The 6,000-nt window shown below is 51.8% G+C and overlaps 1 protein-coding gene across 5 annotated transcripts in view; it reads left to right on the top strand.

The window, feature by feature from the left end:
• Positions 1-852: 852 nt before the first annotated feature.
• The window catches only part of NCOA2 (nuclear receptor coactivator 2), a 248,877-nt gene continuing 243,729 nt past the window's right edge, over positions 853-6,000 (top strand). The window contains exon 1 of one of the 5 annotated variants that reach the window (XM_081117376.1): positions 853-978. The gene's annotated coding sequence lies outside the window, so the exon portion shown is untranslated. Of the gene's footprint in view, positions 979-1,245; positions 1,343-1,486; positions 1,543-6,000 lie in introns of those variants that run through there. The other 4 variants (XM_081117371.1, XM_081117377.1, XM_081117372.1 and 1 more) reach the window with 4 other exon arrangements.

Below are 6,000 nucleotides of genomic sequence, written 5' to 3'. Positions count from 1 at the left end.
TGTGACTCTGGTCGTGACAAGAATGCTCAACTAGGCTAGGTTTCACAGTGTGCGCTTCGCCTTGGTCATGCAATTGCTGGGTGGCACCCCTTTAAACTCGCCTCCCCCCGGCGCACCCCTCCATCCCCTGGAGAGACTGGGCGGCAACCGGAGGCGACGGTCTTCGCCGAAGCAGAGGGAGGCTCCAGGGCGCAGCGGCGGACGCGGGGGTGCGAGGTGCGCCCGAGGGGTGCAGCTGCTGGCGGAGGGGCCCGGCCGGGAGGCTTCCCAGGCGAACCTGACCCTGGGCTCGCCCCGACCTTGGCCCGGGGGCATCTTCCCCGCGGTCCGCAGCCCCAAGATCCCACCGCCGCCGCTCGGCAGCCCCCGCGTGCCCCTTCGGCTCGCTTTCTTTTTTGGCACTGCCCTTTGCCCTCCCATGGAGTCATCTGTTTACTCTCCCTTCACTTCCACTCACCCCTAGGTCACCCTCCCTCTGCCACAGTCACCCATTTTGTCCCCTTTCCCCTCACTCTCCACCCCCCCACCGCGGTCGCCTTCTCTGAGGACTCTGCCCACGGAGATGCTGCGGACCCTGCGGCCAGGGTCTGCCCCCCAGAGAGCCCTCGGCGCACCTCTGCCCCGGCCCCCGGGGCGCAGGAGGCAAGTTTCCGCCCTGTCCTTTCACCAGTGACAAGACTTGGCGGCGGCCACGGCCGGGGAGGCGGAGGGAGGGACGGCCTGGCCCGCGAGCCCCCTCCCCTGCTCCCGAGCTCGCGCGGTCTGTGTCTCTCTCCGCAAGTGCGGAGACGCGGAGGAGGAGGTGGTGGAGGAGGAGGAGGAGGAGGAGGGAGTTGGGGGAGGATCTCCATTGAAATAAACAACCAGGCAGCAGTTATTAACACGGGAACATGGCGGCCGCAGCCTCAGCCACGGCTTCGGCGGCGAAGGTCAGCGCCGACGGCAGCCGGCACCTGACGGCGTGACCGACCGGAGCGGGTAACCGCGCCTTCCCTGGGGGCCGCGAGGGCGGGCGGGAGGGGGCGGCGGACGGGGGGCGCCGCCTCCCCGCTCCCGGCCGCGACTGCCCTTCCTGCGCGGAGCCGGGCAGAGCCGTGCGCCCGGGAGCGGGCTGTTGTGTGCGCGGGGAGCGCTGCCCGAGTGCGCGAAGCACGGGAGTTGCATCCCGGAGGCGCCGCGAAGCTGGGGAGTTGGGGCTGGGGGGTGGGGAGGGCGGGAAGCGGCGGGGAGACGCGGAGTCCCTGGGAGAGAAAGGAGGCGCTCCAGCGCTGTGCGAGAGCTCGGGAGTCGAGTCCCGGAGCGCGAGGCGGGCGGAGGCTGCAGCCCGCGGCGCCGGCGAGAGGTGAGCGCCGAGGCGCAGCGGGGAGGCCGGGGGCGCGGGCGCGGCCCCCGCTGGAGGAGCGGGGCGCCCACCGCCCAGCCGGGTGCGAGGTCGTGAGGATCGGGGCTCCTGCCCCCTCGGGGGGAGCGAGGCAGAGACGGGAAGGTGAATTCTGAGAAGGTGCATTCTTTAATGGAAACGCGGAGCAACTGCAGCGGATGGTGGGTGCCGGGCGAGGGGAGGCAGGACTCGGGAAGTGCCGGGGGTGTGTGTGAAGGTGAAGCGTGATGTCAGGGGCGGCCCGCGGGGTGAGATGCTGGGCAGAGGGGGAGCCGCGGCCCGGCGGGCGGGCCGGGCCCGTGTCAGCGCCGGGGGCGGGGGGCGAGGGGCGCCGCGCGCCGCCGGCGGACGGGAAGGAGCTGCGGCGGGCGGGGCGCTCCGGCCGAGCAGGCCGGGCCGCGGTGGGGGCGGGGAGCCGGGGGCCGGACCGCGGCGGCGCCGAGCCGGGCTCGCCCCTGACTTAACTTTCTGGGTGCGGGCATGTGTGCCGGAGGCGCGCTGGGGCCGGGGCTGGGGGCGGGAGGCGGTCCGGGAGGTTCCGGGTTGGCTCGCCAGCGCCCCCTTTTCTCTTCCCCCTTCTCCCCGCCCCTGAAGGCACAGGCCCTCAGGGCCCCTGGGGTGAAGCGGGAGGGGTCCTCCGGCCGGCTGGCGACGGTCACGCCCCGAGGGCACTTCTCTCTCGGGCCCCTGGGGGCCGCGGGCGGAGGGGGCCAGGGTGGTCTCTCCGTTCGGAGCTCCCTGCCCCTGGCCCCTCCAGGGAGTCCCGGAGGCGTCTCTTCCGAGATCGGGGGTGGGTCGGTCCCTGGTCAGATGGTCCCTCCCCTTTCCCCCTCCCCCTAGTGGTTTCCGGGGCCTGCGGGACCGAGGGGCGGGAATCGGGGACCCGAGCCCCTTGCACCGGCTCGGAGCTGGACTGGGCCTAACGTCTCCGGGTCTGTCACTGGTAGAGGAAACTTTCCCAAACCGGGACCGAGCTTGAACACCCTCCTCTGCCACCTCGTCCTCTAATCCCACTCCCACTCCACCTCCTCCAACGCCTTCCCCTCCCACCGACCCGAATCTCACTGCGTGTGACTGATGGGGCAGTGAGCCAATCGGAGATGTGGGTAAGCCAATGGTGAGGGCCGGAGGAAGGAAGGGGGCGGGGCTTACACCGGACCAGTTGGAGCAGAGTTGCACGCGGGCGGGGGAGTCATGGAGACGCCAAGAGCTATATCCACTCTGGTCCATCCCTAGTCCCCCGCTCCCGAGATCTGTAGCTAGTGCAACTTACAGGGGGGCTGGCCCAGGGAGACGCGAAGGGCTACACGAGATACTATGTTTTTCTGGTACCACGAGAGACGTTGTCTTAGACACGACAAAGTCTAAAGCCACTCAAACGATGTGGCAGTAACTCCGAGGCCCGTTTCTAAAATGGCATATAGTGGAGAGATCGTGTTCTGGACCCCAGCGCCTGGTTTACATGCTGAGAGGGTCATAGGAGTTGTCTGTTTACCTCCACCTCAGTTTCACTCAGCTACTCCGGCGTGGTGACAGTGAAATTTGAAAGGGTAGTTTGAAAATGACTAGCCTTACGGCAATTGATTATTGGGAATGTAAAGTATCATTGTAAGGGCTTCACTGGCTCCTTGTTTAATTAGACCGCCAATTCCCAAAGTGCACTCGAAAGTTCTGCATTTGGGGAGGACATTAAAAAAAAGTTGTGGTTTTATGGTATGCCTTTTTTTTTTTTCACTCTTTCTTGAGCAAACAAAATGAAATTAGGAACCAAAGCATCACTGTTTGAAATGTAAAGCGTTGGTATTTAAGGAGCAAAGCTTATCGAAGAATATTTGTCTAGAGAAAAGTAGTTTGCCAGATTACTCCAACACAAAAGAGTGTTAAAAATAAATTATTTTAGTTTTTTTTTCTTAAACACAGCTGAATTGTCCAGTGTGTGGGTACTTTTCTTGTTTATGCAAGGAGAGGAGACATCTTTGGTGGTTTTAAGTTGTTGGTTGCATTCGGTCCAGTGACTTTATCAACTCTTGACTTTTAAGAATAGGGAGGGTAGGTCTTTGGTTCTCTATAAGGATCACAGGTTGCTCGGCAGGAATAGCCGTCTTTTAAAGACAGCAGCTGTTACAGTGCTTTTTGTGCGTGTGCTCCTGTTCTTTGTTGGTGAGGTTAGTGCACACTGACAGCAGCAAGGCTGCTTTCCCAACTGGAATTTGCAGAATCTTTAGGAGTTCAAGGAATGAATATTAAATTGAGAATGAGTCCATTTTGTGATAAGTGTCCCATGAATTTAACTGATCTTGCTAGGAATTTTTTTTTTTTTTTTTAGGTATTTTATCTGCATGATATTTATCTTATCTATTCCGATTTCTCTAGCTTTTATTAAGATTGGGTTACTAAGAAAGAATAGAAGGGGACTGTAGTTTTAGGGGACAAGTACCACACCCTGCAGATGTGTTCTGTTGTAATATACCATTTTCAAATTTATAATGTGAATTTCCAATCCAGTATAATTTTGAGTATTCATTTAGACAAAAATTAATTTTATTTTGCTTTAACCTTTGAGGTGTTATCTTAGTGACAGAATAGTAAAAACCACAAAGATAAAATGAACAGCTACCAGTAGGGAGTATTATAAATTAAACAACATTAAAAATTTGACAACATTCAACCCCCCCTCCCACCATCATTAGTTAATTTAGTTACTGATGGCCACCCTGACGTGTGCCCCTTTTGCTCTTTTGTATGCTCGGGAGCAACACATTGTTTTACTTCATTTTCTGCAACAATCTTTGAAAATGTTCTCCTATTCTTGGTGGCAGAGTGTAGCAAGTCCCCTAATGCCTGGCTAGGGGGAAAAAAAACCCTCTCAAGCATATGGAGACATCTAGAAAAAGATGTGCATCGTCAGCTGTGATTCCATTGTGTGCTCTCAGGCTGGATCTGAGCCTTCTTCCTCCTGGGAATTTCAGTCTTACCAGAGGAGTTCTTTGACTTTTAGATGTCAGGATACTGAAGCAGAGGGTAAAAAGAGCTCACCAATTATGAATTTAATATTTTTTAGATAGTTTGGCTCTGATTTTAACCCTTCATCCGTTCAATAAAATTTACATGACTTTCGCTCAGTGTTAGAGAAGCATTTTATTGAAAATGTAAATTATAAGGATTAGAGGGGGACTTGGGCTGTGGTATGAGAGTGCAGAAAGGGTTTTATTTGTAGCTACACCATATAAAAGCTTTCCAAGCCTCAGAACCAAGGACCTGTGAGCAGTGCTCCCATTACACACCTTATATGTAAGGATTCAGTACCTTAGCTGTTTAAAATCACCTCAGGTTGAAATATGACCCATAAGTTGACAGTTTGGATTTCTTGGGAAAAAATGTGTTGTGTTGAATTTTAAAATGATTATTTTAATAAGTAGTCCTTAGGATGCTGTGTAGCAAAAAAAAAAAAAAAAGGGTGGGGGGGAGTCTCTTCAGTTTTTCAAAATGATTAGTTTTCTGAAATGCAGTGTGTTCTTATTTGATATTTTCACCATTATTATGTCATAGTTGAAGTTATATTTAAAAACATAATTAATGCTTAGCTATTTTTGTGGCAAAACTGCTATTTAAGAAATTACTAGCTTTTCAATATTTTGTGTTTATAGTTTTTGGTGATTATGTTATTACATGCTCTATCAATTTTAAATTAAGAGAATAGGAGGGAGAAATAAGCCACTACTTTAAGGTATTGGTCTTTTATTGCAGTAAATCATAAAACAGCAGCAAATTGAGATCTTTTTCTCTGATGAAATAATCAGACTATATTTACATACCAATAATGAAAGCCATTTAAGAGAAAACAGAATGAAACCCTGTGTTTTTTTATATCCCGTATCTCAAGCTAATTTTACCTCTATGGCTTGTTTTCTAAACAAAAAAGATGTTCTTAGAGTTTGTGTTTATTTTCTTTTTGTTTTAAAGGCTCGTAGAAAGGTTTATGAATTGCAAAGTGTAGAAAGAATATTATGTCTTATTACTCTTTCAAGTCTATTAAAAGTAATGTCTGGAAAAGCTATAAAATATAATTTTAGTGTCTCAGACCCTCAAATCAGGCAGCATAAAGAAAACATACTTTATGGGTTCTAGATACTATTTTCTAAGTAGAGGTGAGAATATGACTTCTGTGGATATTTTTTGAAGCTGGTGTGGTTTTCCTAGCTGTTGTAAAAACTGAGGCAAAACTGATTATGAAAAGGAGTGGAATTCTTAAAAATAAACTTGTCAAGAAACTCAGGTCTCCATGTACATCATAGTACTCTTGGCTTTTAGGGTAAAGATTTTATGTGTTTTCCCTATAAAATGTTCATCAGTGACCAAATTTCTGGCTCCCATTGGCTGTGATGACATAATGAAATTGTGGAAACATTGATTCTAGGACAATTTTTCAGCTGGTTCGGTAGTTGGAAATTTCTAGCAGGGGGGCTATGGTGGTATTTTACTTAGCTGCTTTTTAGGCTTTGGGACATAGAACCTAAATTTAAGTCAGAGAGGAGAGCTGCTTCTAGGTAGAATTTACTAGCAATCGTTCAAGGTTCTAAAAGAAAAAGACAGTTTTTACTTTGGTTATCAATGGACAG

This window comes from Miniopterus schreibersii (assembly GCF_964146895.1).
Source record: "Miniopterus schreibersii genome assembly, chromosome: 17".
Lineage (NCBI taxonomy): Eukaryota > Metazoa > Chordata > Mammalia > Chiroptera > Miniopteridae > Miniopterus > Miniopterus schreibersii.
The sequence above is the reverse complement of the archived record's forward strand: the minus strand, read 5'-3'. Positions and strand labels throughout refer to the sequence as shown.